Source organism: Engystomops pustulosus, chromosome 7 (genome assembly GCF_040894005.1).
Source record: "Engystomops pustulosus chromosome 7, aEngPut4.maternal, whole genome shotgun sequence".
Lineage (NCBI taxonomy): Eukaryota > Metazoa > Chordata > Amphibia > Anura > Leptodactylidae > Engystomops > Engystomops pustulosus.
Window position 1 is genome coordinate 117,015,421 of NC_092417.1, and position 16,817 is coordinate 117,032,237.

The window sequence follows — 16,817 nt, forward strand, 5'->3', positions numbered from 1 at the left end:
ACCTAGGGCTCCTACCAATCTACATCTTCTAACCGTTAACAAATAATTCCACAAAGACAATGCATAAAAGGCAAAGAACACAAAATAAACATGTTAAACAAGAGAAAGCATTCTAATAAATTTTACCCTCCTAAAGCTTAGCTGGTATTAAATCGTTGCTGTGATCTTTGTAAAAACCAAAAACTGTACAAACGTGACACAGGATGACAGATGCGCTGCGTCATTTTTTTTAATTGGGTTGACAACTACCATTGTCCTTCCCTTCTGTATGTAAAACAGGATCAAGATATTCTGGGAATAGGATAGATTCTGATCAATATACAGGTACACTTCTTACCATATTTTTTAGAGGTCATCACAGAACTTGACACTACTTCATTTGAGACATTATTATACCCTTAGCCTAATAATTAGATCTTTTGTGTTCTTAACTATGTTTATTGCTTTACGGGTGGTGGAGTGCAGGCAATGATTGCACATTGACATATCACTTCTTTGAGTACTTTATGGTTTGTATAGATCAAGGTCTTAATGGCTTTTCACCCAAAACAATTTCCAGCTTTTATAGGGTAAGGTTTCTCCCAGAAACACATCCCATTTGTCCACGTAAGCAAGCCTGATGGGGACTTCAGGATGAGGATCCCTTTCCTCGAGTACTAAAAGGTTGGTATAACTACATAAAACAGTCTAAAGCTTTGTTAAGGCTGAGGAACCTATATTGACCTATATAAGGGACCCGTCAAGGTTTTGTTTATATTTTAAGCTTTATTCAAACACTAAATATACTGTGCTATTTTTTCCATCATATTCATAAACATTTTATAGGATCCAATGCTATGTCATTTAGGACATGGAGACAACTGGACACTTAAATGTTTTTCACTGCTACCCAAAGCCAGTGTTCACTTCTAGTGCAGTAATGTGCAGGACAGAAAACACAAACAATTCAGTGTATCTTTTAAAAGTACACAAAATGCATCATCATTTCAAAACATAAAATCTATATACTGTAAGAATAAAAAAAACCCTTATTAACACGCTCCATGACATTGTATGCCCATATCCCGCTGAAAATAGTTTATTTAGGATTTTGAGTTTTTCTAATGTAAGCCACATTTGCATCTTAATTTGTTAAAGGCATTTTTAATGCCTTTTCAACTGCATACACATGCTTTCAAGGACATCCAACCCCAAAGAGTGTGTAAAAGATTCCCCTGAGTGTGAAATAACAGGAAGGAGTCAGCTGCACTGAGAGATCCCGGGTGTCTGCTGGATGAGAAACATGAAAAGCCAGAGCTGGGTTCTGTCAGGCCAGCTGGGTCTCACACACACACACACACAGACGTAGCATAAAGTCTGGGCTAATGTGCTGAAATTCAGACTTCAACATCAAAATTTGGATCGGTACCATTATGCATACTAGTCATAGACATATAGTGAAAGACAACCACAGGGGTTAGATTAAAACAAGCATTTCAGTGAGGCAAGAAAAGTCACTTCTTAAAGTGCCCGTGTATGTACACCTTGTAGATACAAGGTATTGTGGCAGTTTGGGCATCTACCATTTACAGTTACAATTTGCAGGTCAATAAGGTTATAAAAACAGGACTGCTTTCTTACAGAACTTGTATAACTTTTCCCCATAGACTGTGTGTAGCATCGCTGCTCTATCCCATTCACCCTGAATAAAGCAAAAACAGCAAAACCACAAAGTTCCTGGTACTGAGAAGCCAAGTTTTTAGAATCTTACAACCGTCTATTTAAAAAGCAGAACGGCTAAGCTGCCTATTGCCCGATATCAGGTCAAACTCTCTGACTGCTCAGATTTATTTTTCCTGACTGTCCAGGAATAGGAATCATAGTTCCATTGAGCGGCTTACAAGCAGCAGGGAAAGAAAAGTTTTATGTCAGCCTCAGGAATACGCTATAAATGGTTCTAGGGTTGGATCACTGTTTTTCTTGACTCCCTTTGGAGAGCAGGCTGCGAGATCCTATACGCTGCTTCTTTTTCACGGGCTGGGGAGCGCAAACAGCTGCAGCCTAATTACATGTAAACTGTACCAAAACATTCCTTTTATCACAGGCTGTAAATCTGTTAGCATCTGGCTTGCCTTTGTTTCTTGCACAAGATACAAGCTTGTTTCTACATTTTTCTCACCTGTAGCGGTGATTAAAATTCATTATAAATGAAAGGATCGCGCACTAAAGCAAGTTCCTCTGTGTACCGTTCTAGAGTCAAATTAGAAACAGCTGCTTGCTAATTCATGCAGTGATGTTTGGCCGTGCTCTGTGAATCGATAATAATTCTGCCAATTTCCCGGGAAATTTTAGGGTGATCCGTATATTTAGCTATGTGTTTGACTCGCACAAAGGGACAGCGAAAGAGAAATAGGCTCACTGCATCTCAACGCTTCCAACCAAAAGTAGAGGCAGTCAACAAGGAGCCTTACAGTACGGAATACTGTACTCACAGAGCCGGAAAAAATCTATGGCTGTGAACATCCAATTTAAATTGGGACGGAAACCTGACTTTGTATGAGTAAATTGTGTTTCTGATTAGGAACATTGAAGTGATCAATACTAAATCTCCTCATATAATGCATATATCCGGCTGCAAACGCCCCCACAGACGGCTATGGCGACCCAGCAGCAGTATGGTGGCATGTACCGTACACGGGGAAAAGATAGAGCTTGCTGTATTTTTCCTCGCGTTTACGGCCATGCAGTGACGTTTACTATGGAGAGGGGTGAGCAGCACTGGCTAAGGCTGGGCGAGCATACATGTTTGTATTTGTGAAAGCAGTCTAAGGGTGATGCCACACAAGGCCTTTTGAAACGGTTTTTGGCCCGTTTTATTTAAGCACTCCGTTAAAAAAACGCATGCGCTAAAAAGCGTATCAGTTTTTTAAAAACACATGCGTTTTTTGAAAACGCATGCGTTTGTCCGTTTTTTATTGCGCAAATTCGGAAAACCTGTCAAAAACTGATGTGTTTTCAAAAACCGCATTGCTTAAAAACGGACCTAAAACGGTTTCAAAACGCCATGTGTGGCATCACCCTAACCCTGACTATTCTAGAAGAAATGAGAAGGGCAAGTTCCTTGATGAGTTTCTGGAAGTCTCACCAAATTCTTTAGATTCAAATATTTAATATTTTTTTCATTAAAAATGACTTGCCCAGATAACGTTAATTCACAGTGTCTAGGGGGTTTCTCATATATGACAATGTGCAACCAGGTAACATAGTTAATATGCGTAGGTATAAATGCACACTGTGGTAGATCAAGGCTTCTATTCCAATGAACTGGCATAGAAGCCCTGAAATAATCACAAGCAAACCGCCAGCAATTGGGTCTCCCCCCCCCCCTCCTTTGCTTGGATGTGCATTAAGGAGGTGTGGCCTGCGGGGGAGTGGACCTGCGCACTTGCTGCAGTTTGCCAACTTTCATTAGTAAATGTTTTCACTCTGCATATATTTATGTCAGGTAAGACCTGGTATAGAAATAACCGCTGCGCAGACTGTCCGTCAGAGGCAGGGGCCTCTTAATGCATCCGTAGGGTCAGAGGGGCAGGGATTCATCATACATGAGCACAAGGGGGCCAGTGTATTATAAATCTCCCCCTTTATGTTTAGGTTGATGTAGTGCTCAGTGCAGTATACTCAATTGGTATAAGGTATCCAATTTTAAGTTTAGTATATACTGCCCAGTAGTAGGCATCAGTTCTTAATCACTGTAATTTAATAATTGCTTGTGGGGAGGAACACTGAGCGGTATAGTGTACATATCAATAGGTTAATCATTTGTGTAACATTCCTTCTTAGGAACTTGTTTATACAGTCAAATATATGCTTCTAGTATATGTGATAAATTTAGTTATACTCACGGTCTGTTTCACTCTTGAGATTTCTTTTCAATATTTTTACCCCTTGGCCTATACTTCCAGTGCCATAATTGATTTTATGTGTTGCCCCAAATAGTATAAAAATTTTAGTATGCATATGATATGATGTCAACCCAAACAGGAGTTTATTATCCATAAATTCTCAAAATTTTCTCAAAAGCCGCCAAGTTTTCTCCCACATACAAGAACATAGGAACTGATCCTAGTGTGTGTACTCCAGAACCACAGACTTTCTAGAGCCATGGTGCACCACCCTTCAGACTTTCCCAGACTTGCAGATTTTAACCCTAAACAAAGGCAAGTAAAAAAAAAAAAAACAAATCTCTCAATCTCCATAATTTAGTCCATCAGGAAAGGGGTAGCATTCTACTCCTAATTGTAGGACCTCACGCCACCTTTACCAACCAACGCTGTCCTTGAGCAATCAATGTCATGATTTTCCCTAATGTCATTATGTCCCCAATGTCAGATGGGCAGAGCCAGGCTAAATGCTCCACCCACCTGACAGTAGAAAGTATAATTAGCATTTTAGGACTAAAACTATGCTGCCATTAGAATGGTGACTATGAACTGTGGCAGACAGCTGGGCATAGACCATCTAACAGCAGATTTCTGAAATTAACGACGACGATACCAATGGGAACAGTATAAATATTTCATTTTCATTGAGGTAGATGGAATTGCTGCTGGATTCTCTCAGATTATTCAGTATCCGATTGACATCACAGTGAGGAAAAAAAACAACTATTTTTACCACATTTAAGGTCAATCATTACAATGAAGGTTTTGTTTACACCTGTATTTGTTGGGTTTTGATATGTATGTTTATTTTATTTAAAGCAAAGGAAAAAAACACACAGTAGCTTGGAACATATTTTTTCCGATATAAATAAAGTAGGCACCATGGAAGCTATCGTTTTATACACTGAAACACAGGAGGAATGGAAAACCTTCCATTTACCTTAAGTATTTTGCTTCTGTCATACTTTGCAGTAACTGAAGAGTGTAACGCAGATGTGAACGGGGCCAAAAATCAACCAAACTGGACTTTGGGGAGGAATCTATTAAGAAATCTTTAAATATATAATATTGATATACAGTATATATTATATAAATAAAAATATATATATATCACATGATGGTCTATAGAGTGTGGTAGATTTATTAATCTTTATACATGGAAATTGTGCTGTAATCTGCACCAAAACAAAATGACTAATGTCATGCGCCACATATTTCAACGGTTTAAGACACTTCTACAACAAGTAAAAAGGGGAGACTTTGTGGAAAAAGAGGCGTGTTTCAAAAAGTGGCACAGTTTTCAGGTGTGAACTAAAATGACAAATACAAGATGCCACGTTAGACTAGACAGTCTTTTACTACGCCAGATTTATCATCCAGCATCAGACATTTGGATAAATCATTTGCTGCATATCACTGCACAGTCTTTTTTTGAGACACAATTTATATTTGTTATCCGGATTCATAGTTATTCAGAATATTTCCCATTCAATAGCATGTAATGGCCATTTCTTGCGAAAGAGCATAAAAGAAGCTGCTTCCTTCACAAATGACAGAAAAAAATCTCGGGCAGAAAATAAAACAGAAATGAGCAAGGTTTTCAATGGTTTAAACACTTTCTAGCCAAAATCTTTTTCCCTCAGCCACCTAAATTATTCAGAAATTGCCCCAAATACATTCTTGCTGATATCTGGACTCATCAAGCTGCCCCAGCTGGCACCCTGGGGGCAAACGTGACCTGTTCACCTACAATGACCTATGTTGGTGCACACTGGGACCTGTTCTATATTAGCAGGTCGAGGACTCCCTGTGGATTCCATGCCTTACTGTGACACACAATTAGTCTCGGCTCCTGAGCCGTCTGCCTTTGTCAACTCTTTGTTCATTAAAACAGGAACCTGCCAACCCCTTTTAAATTGAATTGAAATACAGGATTAAAAGGTGCTGCCCCTTTCGTATAATCAAACAGTGTCTTACTTTTACACAAATTGTCTCTCTTCTCATCCTGATCGCACACGTTATTGTGAAATTGCTCACTAATGTTCTGTTTAAGTTCAGTAAACCATCTAAATCTCTTCAGGGACTGTTCACAGACACCCTTCCCTATACAGGTTCTGAAGCCAGACAACATTGTTACAACTTTAAGGAGCTCCTTAACATTGTTTTGTGATATTCAGAATGAAATAGAATACCAAAAAAGTTCAGCATTAAAATAAAAAGTCCAAACAGGTCCAAAAGACTTAAGAATGTAAAGGATATAAACAGATAGAACCATTGTATACCAAAGACCACATGAGTCATAGCCTTCACCCTAGCATTGCGTGGCTGTCATTCCAAATACTTATAATAGACCTTCCCTCAGGGGTTCCCTTTGTTTCTCAGATCAAAAGGAGAAGTTTCCTGCGTGGCCCAGTGCCACTTTGTCTGGGATAACAGACATCCTTGCTGGCCCCAGGATTACTCTCCGGGACAGATCAATAAAACCAGAGCTTAGCACCCACTGCAATGACCCGTTTCTCATATGGAAATCATCAACGTAAAATAGTCCCAAAAATAAATCGGAAACTGCTTGTGTATTTACGATACAAGATATCAGGAACCATGTTGTAAAAATCTACCACCAGGATAAGGGATTGTAAACCAAGCACACTTACATACTGGTGTGTACCCCCTCTGGCAAGATCCACTCTTTTAGTTTCTTCTGCCCTTGTGTTTTAAAGAATAAGGCTTACAAAATTATGCAAATGAGCCAAGGGAACACCTGGTTCATTTGCATCATTTTGAGTGCTTTTTTTGGCAAACAAGGGCATAAGAAGCTAAACAAGAGAGGATAGTTTTATACCCAGATCAATAATTGCAAATAATTGCATTCTATATTAGTAATCTGATGGGATACAGATTTTTTTTTTTTTTTTACCCAGAATGATCTTTAGTTAGGGGAAAAAAAAGGTCTAACAGTCAAAGATGACTCATAGCAGATCTCTGCTAACAAGAGGGAGGCTTCCATATCCTGATGCTAACGCCAAAACAGAGATCTGGCTACATACTCAGGAAGAGTGTTGTTATCATCTTTGACTCATTGAGGAAAGATCAGATGTGTAACTTACTCCTTATGCTACAAGTCTATATACCACATAGGGAAAACAATATACCTTCAAAATACCCATGTATAACTATGTGAGCTAATTAACAATGTAAGGTAACATAGGATGTTACTAAAAGGGCTCCAAATGCATTGAAATCATGTATGAGTTTGCATATACAGACCGTTATGTAAAAAGATCAAATAAACATAAATCCAGGCAGATAGGATGGCATGCAGCTTATTTTGTACAAAGGACAGGGGAGGCAAGTTAGTTACACAACATAAAAGCTTAAAGTTACCTTACTTTTGTAAGTGCAGAACCATTTATCAGGTATCATGATCTGTCAGACAGATACACAGCATACACTGTCACAAGGTACAACAATTCACAGAGCTAGAAAAAAAACCATATCACTAAATAACACTCTCTCTGTTTTATCAATATTTTTTACAGGGTAAAATAATTGGTTGTGGAATGTAACTGGGAAGAAATTGCAGTTCTAAGAAACCAAGTAGAAAAGTAATTTAACCAGAGAAAAAAAACTTTTAGTGTCGCACCCATCCCTATGGGGACAGAAATCCAGACATTGCCCCTCTACTGACCTTGATGCTTACAAGAAATCCCCCACCCTTCTCTCCTCTTGGGGATAACACCAAATCTCCTGGCTGGAGCAGACTCTAGGATTGCCTCAGTTAAACTTTCAAGAACTGCCAAGGATGGAGGAATTATGAGCAGTTACATGAAGCGTGTTTGGTCCCTCCTTAGCTCAAAAGAAAACCGGGCATCCCCAGAGGAGGAGGGGGTGCTGTCTGCTTACAGATATTTCCGAAGACGTTCACAGGGAGGAGGACTTTTGGAGGTTTAGATGATATGTCTGATATTTTTCAAGGTCACAAACACCCACAGAAGATGCTAAACTGTATAAGGCTGGAATCACAAATGCAGTTTTTCTGTCAATTTTAAAGTGGAAACCTGGTTATGATATACAAAGGAACTGGGAACGCAAAGAAAGGCATTCATATCAGTAGAACTTGCAGATTTTGGTAAAGAGTAGGTGACTTACGAAATGTGTATAGGGCCACCCATCTCCTGCACTACAACAGTCAGGTGGCAATAATGATGGGTGGCTTTTGAAATTCAGAATGGGCAAACAATGGCAGCAGTGTCTTACACTCCTATTCTTCTTTCTATATGTAAGGTAGAGGATAATATACAGAAGTTGTAAGCTGTGTATTGCCAATGTAACACTATTCCTCCTTGCTATATGCATTTCTGGCTTTTGCATTAAAAACGGCATGTGTGAATACCAAGAGGTGTAAAAGGCATCTGCATAGACATTGGAAGTTCTAGACTTAGTCACTGACTAACCTAATGTTATTAGCACTTCAGTAATGATGTCGTTCTGAGGTCCTAAACAAAGCAACCACTGGGGAGGACTGTAGAGGACCCATCCATCAGAAGCCTCAGCTGAAAAAGACTGCTCACTGTACAGAACATGTGTCCTATTCTTTGTGCAGTGTTACTGAATAAAAGAAAACTTGAAAGAAATCTGAAATGAACAGAGTAAAAGTAGCATATTTACATACACCCAGATCAAAAATTCAAATGCCTAACATCAAGCATTACTTTCAGAAAGCCTAATGACATGATGTGGGATTAAAGCAGAACTAGTATATCTATAAATTAGAATAAATTCCAAACGGTAGACAGTGCTGTTTCAATGTGGTTACATCTCTTTAGTACAGTGTAGGGAACTGGTTTAGCTGACCGAGAGGCTCGGACTATGACCGGAAAGTAAGAAGTCTCCTACTTTGCCATTTAATAACGCCTTGGAGTTGTGCGGAAACCTATAGCCATTGATGCTGCGCTAGGGAAATGCCTCTTTTGCTACTTAGGTGGTTAACTTACAAGGTAGCAAAAGTGGCATTGTTCTCCTTGTCCCATGCTGGAAAACTTATTTTCATATTTCCAAGAATCCCCTACTGGGGAATCAATGGCTTCAAGTCTCCATATGCCTGCAAGGTGGCTCGAATAGGAAAAGTCTCCATAAGGAGACACCTAACTTCCTGACTAAGATCTGAATGATTATTCTGAGATCATCTTCCTAGTCCATTATACATGAGAAGAAAGGCAGATGCTGCATTATGCATTTTGGCTTGCAATACAGAGCACAGTTCCATGATGTGCCCTCTGAAATATAGTTGCATTTTTATAGTTGCAATATATCTAAAGGAATAAATACAAAGACTACAAAGTCTATTTGTAGTCTTACCATGGAAGCGTTGAACGTGTAGGAATTATATTGTTACCGAGCTATAAGAAATGTAAAAGGTCCTCACTGTTGCCACATACTACATTGTCCTGCTAGTAGTATATATAAATATATATATGGAGCAGTCTAGTGTAAAATCTCTCTTCTTTGATTGGCCCTAGACATCACGCGTGATCAGGAAATTACTATTTTTGTAGTTCCACAATTTATTTTGAGGTCAAGTAGTCATTAGCAATATTGTTGCCTTATAACCAATCTTTACACATATTTGCATGTCTGATTCATCAAAGAACAAAACACAAAGTTACCTTCTTTTGCTTCAAGATAATCCTAAGAGATAACTTAACGGCAGCATTGTTGCAAAAATGTAAAACGTAACCGCAGGCTTGGCTGCCTGCCAGCTTCTGTTGTAGCGAATAGGAATTTATGTATCCACCGGGCTACGCGACAATGCTGATCTGCAAACAAAGTTTATGGCAAGTACAGAATAAACACAGATCAGTGATCTGTATAAAAATAGCCCAATTTGAAAACCGTTTGTTTCATAATGTGGCTGGGCCCGAGAACTCCTTACAATATTGTGGAACACAAAGATTGAAACAAATACATCATTACTAGAGCTTAATGATGATGTCACAAGGTGACCATATAGAGATAAATACCACCACCTCAAAATGCTCTACCCAATTAAAAAAAAAAAGTTTTCATTCCCTACCAAAAAATATATATATATAAATATTATAATAATAAAACATTCAAATCCCCCGAGTCTGTCTTGTAGCGCTCCCTTGTCTTTTTAATTATATTAACATTTGCAGGTATTTTCTCAGTAAAAAGAAGCAGCTAATTGTATTGGCATTTGTATTAATGGTATATGTGTCATTTATCAAGTCACACTAATGTAATGCAAGCCTCTTCTCTGAGGCTTTATTATGGAAAATAGCGGTGCCAGAGTTATAGGTGAAGTATGAAAAAAATTAACATTTAACTCCATCTCTACACTAGTTATTTATGTGGTCACAGCCACTTCCACACAACCAAATAAAAAAAAAATCAGAAACTAATAGTTATGGTGTGTACCTTTAAAAAAATATTTAGCTCTATGTAGATATATGGACACAAAGTTAACCTAGTGAGTGTGACACATTTCTGTCGGACACTGCATGAGAATTCTGCGTTATGTGCAGAAGTTTGTGTAGGGTATAGTGCACAAATGTGTTGCAGATACTTTCTAAACACATGTGCAGGCAGTTTGTACTGAAAAGAACGTGCAAAGTCAGACAAATTACTGGTGAAGGGGCTTTATCAAATGTGGGCCAGTAGCGGAATAGTTCAATGAATGTAGGGTAAATCTGTGCATAAATGTGGTGCGCCTATTCAGTCAATGACCTTCACATGTTAAAACAAGAAACTACCTAAAAACATATCTGAACCGATTATGATGCAGTTTTAACTGCATTGTGTGAACATACACCAATTCCCCTTTGCCTCTTTATCAACATGTTGAGCTCTTGACTAGTAGTGAACCATGTTCACCTGCAATTCTACAGATCTTCATCTCACTACAGAGGCAATGGGCAGGAGGAACAGGTGCTGGGGTTCCATAATTGTTATTATAGATGGCTTTTTCCTGTAGACCGCTACTGCTTAATAGATCATGCTTAATACAAAAGCAAATATGGAAGCAATTGGCAATGAAAAGTTTTGAGTTACAAATTCCCAAATGAGAAACTTATCTTTTGGCCATTGGTTTACATAAAGATGTGCAGCACGTTCCAGTGACTTTCGGTAACAAAGTATCAATGACACGATTATTTACAATGAGCATATAAAATTTCTAGGCATCAATTTTGTAGTACGTTAATGAGTGAGCCTGTCTTCAGGACTGATTCTTTTTCCCAGGAGGATGTTGATGTTACATGACCTTGGCCTTAGAATACAAAGGCAGAGAGAGGGCCATACAGAAGGAAATATTGAATCACATCACTTCTGGGCAAAGCAAAAATAGTATCAGTTTACCAAATGCAGAGGTTACATTGTAGCAGTCATGGCATGTTAAGCCTTGTATGCCCCTCTGCCTCAAAATGCTGCAGTGTGAGATGGTTTGTGATGAACCTGACGTCGTCTTCATTGGCTGGACAGATACAAATTTGCCACTAGATTTTGGCATAGTAAGCCAGGACAGAACACTTAGAAATGACAAGAAACAGAGCCATCCATGGGAAAAAGACAGTGCCACATATGAACAACACAACAGGATCTAGGTTTTTATTCAGCAATGGCAATAAGTTAATTTTACTGCATTTACTGAATATACAATAATGGCTTGTTGGCACCAGCAGCCAGGGCACTCTAGTTGACCTGGCTACACCCCTTGGTAAATGTGCAAATTCACTAGTTTTCCATTAGCTATATATAAATCTTTCAGGAATTTACATCCACTGATGCAGAGGCACATAAAATACAGACGTTATTGGTTGGGCATTGTAGAGCTCACTATAAAGTTAAACACCCCTTAATGATGGTTAATGACATACAGGGGTAAGATTACATAGCATGCAGAAAGGAAACGGCTAACAACTGCATACATATACAATGCCTTACGAGAAGGCACAGATGACACGGGATATCCTTTTCTACAACACTTAAATATTTTGACAGCCTTAGGGATATTTCCCCATCTACAACGATAATGTTTAATATTTCCTAGAGAGGGTTTCAGGACACTGCTTATAGCATCACATTTAGGACAATGCAGGTACAAGTATATGAGTATAATAATTTTGCAAGCTACTCTCTTACAATCATTTATTTCAGGGACAATTATTTCTTCACGAGTAGTTACAGAAGATGGACAAATGCCGTTATTGTTCGACCTGTCAGTTGGAGGGGCCAAACTTGATTCTATGTAATACCAAAACCACTGCCATATCCTGTGATAATCCATCTGAAAGTGTTCAGGAAACAGTTTTTAACATAACAAAAGGCTTTTTTCAGGTCTTAATTGGCCAAGATATTATTTTATCATGTGCACTTATCATGTTGTCTGAGGGCAACCATAGACATCCATTAGATCTCAAAGGTCTCTTTCCATTATCAATAAGTTAACCCTTCCCTATGACTGGCACAGTAGTAAAAGCTTTCCCACCTCTCTTAGAACCATGCTACTATAAGGCTACACGATGAGCACATATTCTCTGAACATAAAACAGTTTACAAACAAAGTTATTATTAGCCAATGTAAACACCATACAGGGGGTTGCTAAAACACAATATGTGAGCTCAGACAGAAAGTCCTCTCTTAAAATAAATGAATAAAAATTATAATAATAACAATAATAACAATAATATTTTAAAATATTCAGTCTAAAATGTAATAATACAAAAATCAGGGGAAAAATCTTGCAGTAGCCCCATACTAAAAAGAAAAGAAAAAAAAAACATCCTAGCCCGTCCTTTGCCAGATGATAATGATAATCTATTGTCTTACAGGATAACCCCTTGAAATTGTAACAACCTAAAGGTGGAAAAAGGATCTCCTAACCTTATAATAGGCAACACATACCCTACTGGTAGGAATTTGATATCAGATACTGCCACTTCCACTTGTTTGAAGCTGTTGCGTTTCTTGATCACCACTTCCCCTTCATGAGCCAGTGACTTCATGAGGCTGGTAGGCAGCCCAGTTCAATTCAATACAACACTACTACAATACTAAGAAAAAACACCATACTAGTTATATGCTTAGTGCTCTCATCTAAAAGCTGCAGTCTCTTCAAAAAAACAGTACGTGGGGGATGTGGGATAGGTTATTAATATTTAAATCTTGGAATACCCCTGTGAGTAAATCAAATCTACAGTGTAATCTGAAAACTATATTTATTGACTTTAAAAGAGGACACCTCTTAGAACCCTTACACACTAGAATCAATGGTGGATCTTCATACAGACATATGGGTGGGCGCCCAGGGCCTTCGGCTTCACATGGGCCCACTGCAGTGGACATTTCATTAAAGGGGGGCTCTGGAGTGGACATTTCTTGAAAGGGGAGGCTCTGCCGTAGACATTTCTTGAAAGGGGAGGCTCTGCCGTAGACATTTCTTGAAAGGGGAGGCTCTGCCGTAGACATTTCTTGAAAGGGGAGGCTCTGCCGTAGACATTTCTTTAAAGGGGAGGCTCTGCCGTAGACATTTCTTTAAAGGGGAGGCTCTGCCGTAGACATTTCTTTAAAGGGGAGGCTCTGCCGTAGACATTTCTTTAAAGGGGAGGCTCTGCCGTAGACATTTCTTTAAAGGGGAGGCTCTGCCGTAGACATTTCTTTAAAGGGGAGGCTCTGCCGCGGACATTTCTTTAAAGGGGAGGCTCTGCCGCGGACATTTCTTTAAAGGGGAGGCTCTGCCGCGGACATTTCTTTAAAGGGGAGGCTCTGCCGTGGACATTTCTTTAAAGGGGAGGCTCTGCCGTGGACATTTCTTTAAAGGGGAGGCTCTGCCGTGGACATTTCTTTAAAGGGGAGGCTCTGCCGTGGACATTTCTTTAAAGGGGAGACTCTGCCGTGGGCATTTCTGTAAAGAGGCGGCATCTGCCGTGGGCATTTCTTTAAAGGGGAGGCTCTGCCGTGGGCATTTCTTTAAAGGGGAGGCTCTGCCGTGGACATTTCTTTAAAGGGGAGGCTCTGCCGTGGACATTTCTTTAAAGGGGAGGCTCTGCCGTGGACATTTCTTTAAAGGGGAGGCTCTGCCGTGGACATTTCTTTAAAGGGGAGGCTCTGCCGTGGACATTTCTTTAAAGGGGAGGCTCTGCCGTGGACATTTCTTTAAAGGGGAGGCTCTGCCGTGGACATTTCTTTAAAGGGGAGACTCTGCCGTGGGCATTTCTGTAAAGAGGCGGCATCTGCCGTGGGCATTTCTGTAAAGAGGCGGCATCTGCCGTGGGCATTTCTGTAAAGAGGCGGCATCTGCCGTGGGCATTTCTGTAAAGAGGCGGCATCTGCCGTGGGCATTTCTGTAAAGAGGCGGCATCTGCCGTGGGCATTTCTGTAAAGAGGCGGCATCTGCCGTGGGCATTTCTGTAAAGAGGCGGCATCTGCCGTGGGCATTTCTGTAAAGAGGCGGCATCTGCCGTGGGCATTTCTGTAAAGAGGCGGCATCTGCCGTGGACATTTCTGTAAAGAGGCGGCATCTGCCGTGGGCATTTCTGTAAAGAGGCGGCATCTGCCGTGGGCATTTCTGTAAAGAGGCGGCATCTGCCGTGGGCATTTCTGTAAAGAGGCGGCATCTGCCGTGGGCATTTCTGTAAAGAGGCGGCATCTGCCGTGGGCATTTCTGTAAAGAGGCGGCATCTGCCGTGGACATTTCTGTAAAGAGGGGGGGCTCTGCCGTGGACATTTCTGTAAAGGGGGGGGGGGCTCTGCCATGGACATTTCTGTAAGGGGGGGGCTCTGCCGTGGACATTTCTGTAAAGGGGGGGGGCTCTGCCGTGGACATTTCTGTAAAGGGGGGGGGCTCTGCCGTGGACATTTCTGTAAAGGGGGAGGGGGGCTCTGCCGTGGACATTTCTGTAAAGGGGGGGCTCTGCCGTGGACATTTCTGTAAAGGGGGGCCAGTTTGGGCTGCGGTGGTGTCTTCAAGAGGAGAAAATTAGGTCTTGGGGCACAAGATTAATTTTGACGCTGGGGTGTCCCTAGTCTTGCAAACAGCCCATGGGACACTTAATCCAACACCAACTGGCATGTGTATTGCGTCCAGCTGTCCAGACTAGTGTGTTGGATGGAACGTCCAGCCTGCACACCGAATCTGAAACAAACTGACATGCCGGTTCAGTTCCAGTTGCTCAGTGTTCAAGCCGGATGTTACTGCCAGGAATTGCTTGCGAGTGTAATGGAAGTTGGACACATCACTAAATGCAATAATTTGCAAGGTATACATTAACACAACAGTTTGTTTAATCAAGTCTGTTCCTTTTTTATGGATCAGTCATATAGTTTATGAAAACCAGTGAAAAAAAGATCTACCCTGCAAATTCAAATATTCATATTATTTGCCCTGGGGGTAGGGCATTATGGTAGAAATAAAATTAAATTTGAGCTAGTTTTTCCTAATTTTGAGATATTAAAATTTTTACATTTCACTTCTACATATTCGTTCTTATCAGTCAAGCAGCACTGAGGTAGACTAGCTGCAATTTACCACTTTACAGATAATAGGTAGGAAAGGGCATTAGAATGCACAGTACAAGTGTCAGGCATGAGCCACCTCATTAAAGCGAGTTGCACATTTTAGGAGTCATCAACACTTGTGCCCCTAATACACATCACCTGAAGAACTCTCGTGTATGCAGACGGTGCCACAATTACCGCTTTTTCAGGCCTGAGGAATAATGACTTTCCAGTTTTTAATCACAGGGTAATGCGAAATCTGTGCTAGTGGGAAAAACAAAAACAACGCAGAGATGTATCTTTATCAACAGCAAGTGTGACATTTGACTTTAAAATAGGATGAAGGGGAAAAAAACATATAGAAAGCAACAAGAGAAGCATCCTAATTTGGAAACAGACAAGGGCTTCGGCCTAGATAGATTTCTGAACACTGGCAAACGTGTTGATATCACATCCTTAAATTAACTCCCGCATTTCGACATGATCAGATTATGTGAAGCATTATGAAGGAGGTTTATATTTTATAATAAATCTTTCCCAGCCTCATTCAATCCCATAGGAATTACCGCTTCCAGCCACTCTGAGCAAGAGAGAGACAAAAATCTTGATTGTAACATTGTCACGTCAGGGAGATGGCAATTAACCTCTTCAGTGCTATGGTAAGTATTTGTTAACGGAGAGTCGCAAGCCTGGAAACAGACAGCAGATAAAGATTCCATTGCATTTCCCACATATAATATCACATATCAGAAGAACAATATGTTGATATATATCGAATATGGCAGAATGTTTGGCTTTTAAAATTTCAAAACAAAGGACAAAGTGGTGCATACAGTGGGTACAGAAAGTATTCAGACTCCTTTAAGTTTTTCACACTGTTTCATTGCAGCCAATTGGTAAGATTAAAAAAGTTATTTTTTTGCTCATCAATGTACACTCTGCACCCCATTTTGAAAGAAAAAACAAATGTTTTGCTCATTTAAGAAACAAGTAGCAGAAAAGTGGACTATAGTTACAGGGTAACCACTTGGTGAGACCCATTTAATAGTAGAATTCAATGTGCAGCAAGTGACAACAGTCCACTCTAGAAGCGCATCTTCCCGAAGTCAAAGTGTTCTTTATTTTTTTGTTACAAAGGGTATATAAAAGGTGTACAAAAACAATGCGTTTCGGCATTGGACTAATGCCTTCATCAGGTTAAAAACCAATATAAATACCTTTTTTATATTGGTTTTAACCTGATGAAGGCATTAGTCCAATGCCGAAACACATTGTTTTTATGCACCTTTTATATACCTTTTGTAACAAAAAAATAAAGAACACTTTGACTTCCGGAAGATGCGCTTCTAGAGTGGACTGTCCTTGCTTGCTGCACATTG

The 16,817-nt window shown here is 40.0% G+C and overlaps 1 protein-coding gene across 3 annotated transcripts in view; it reads right to left on the reverse strand.

The window, feature by feature from the left end:
- ZNF423 (zinc finger protein 423) overlaps positions 1-16,817 on the reverse strand; it is a 163,247-nt gene that overhangs the window by 84,439 nt on the left and 61,991 nt on the right. The gene's annotated exons all lie outside the window — the stretch shown is intronic.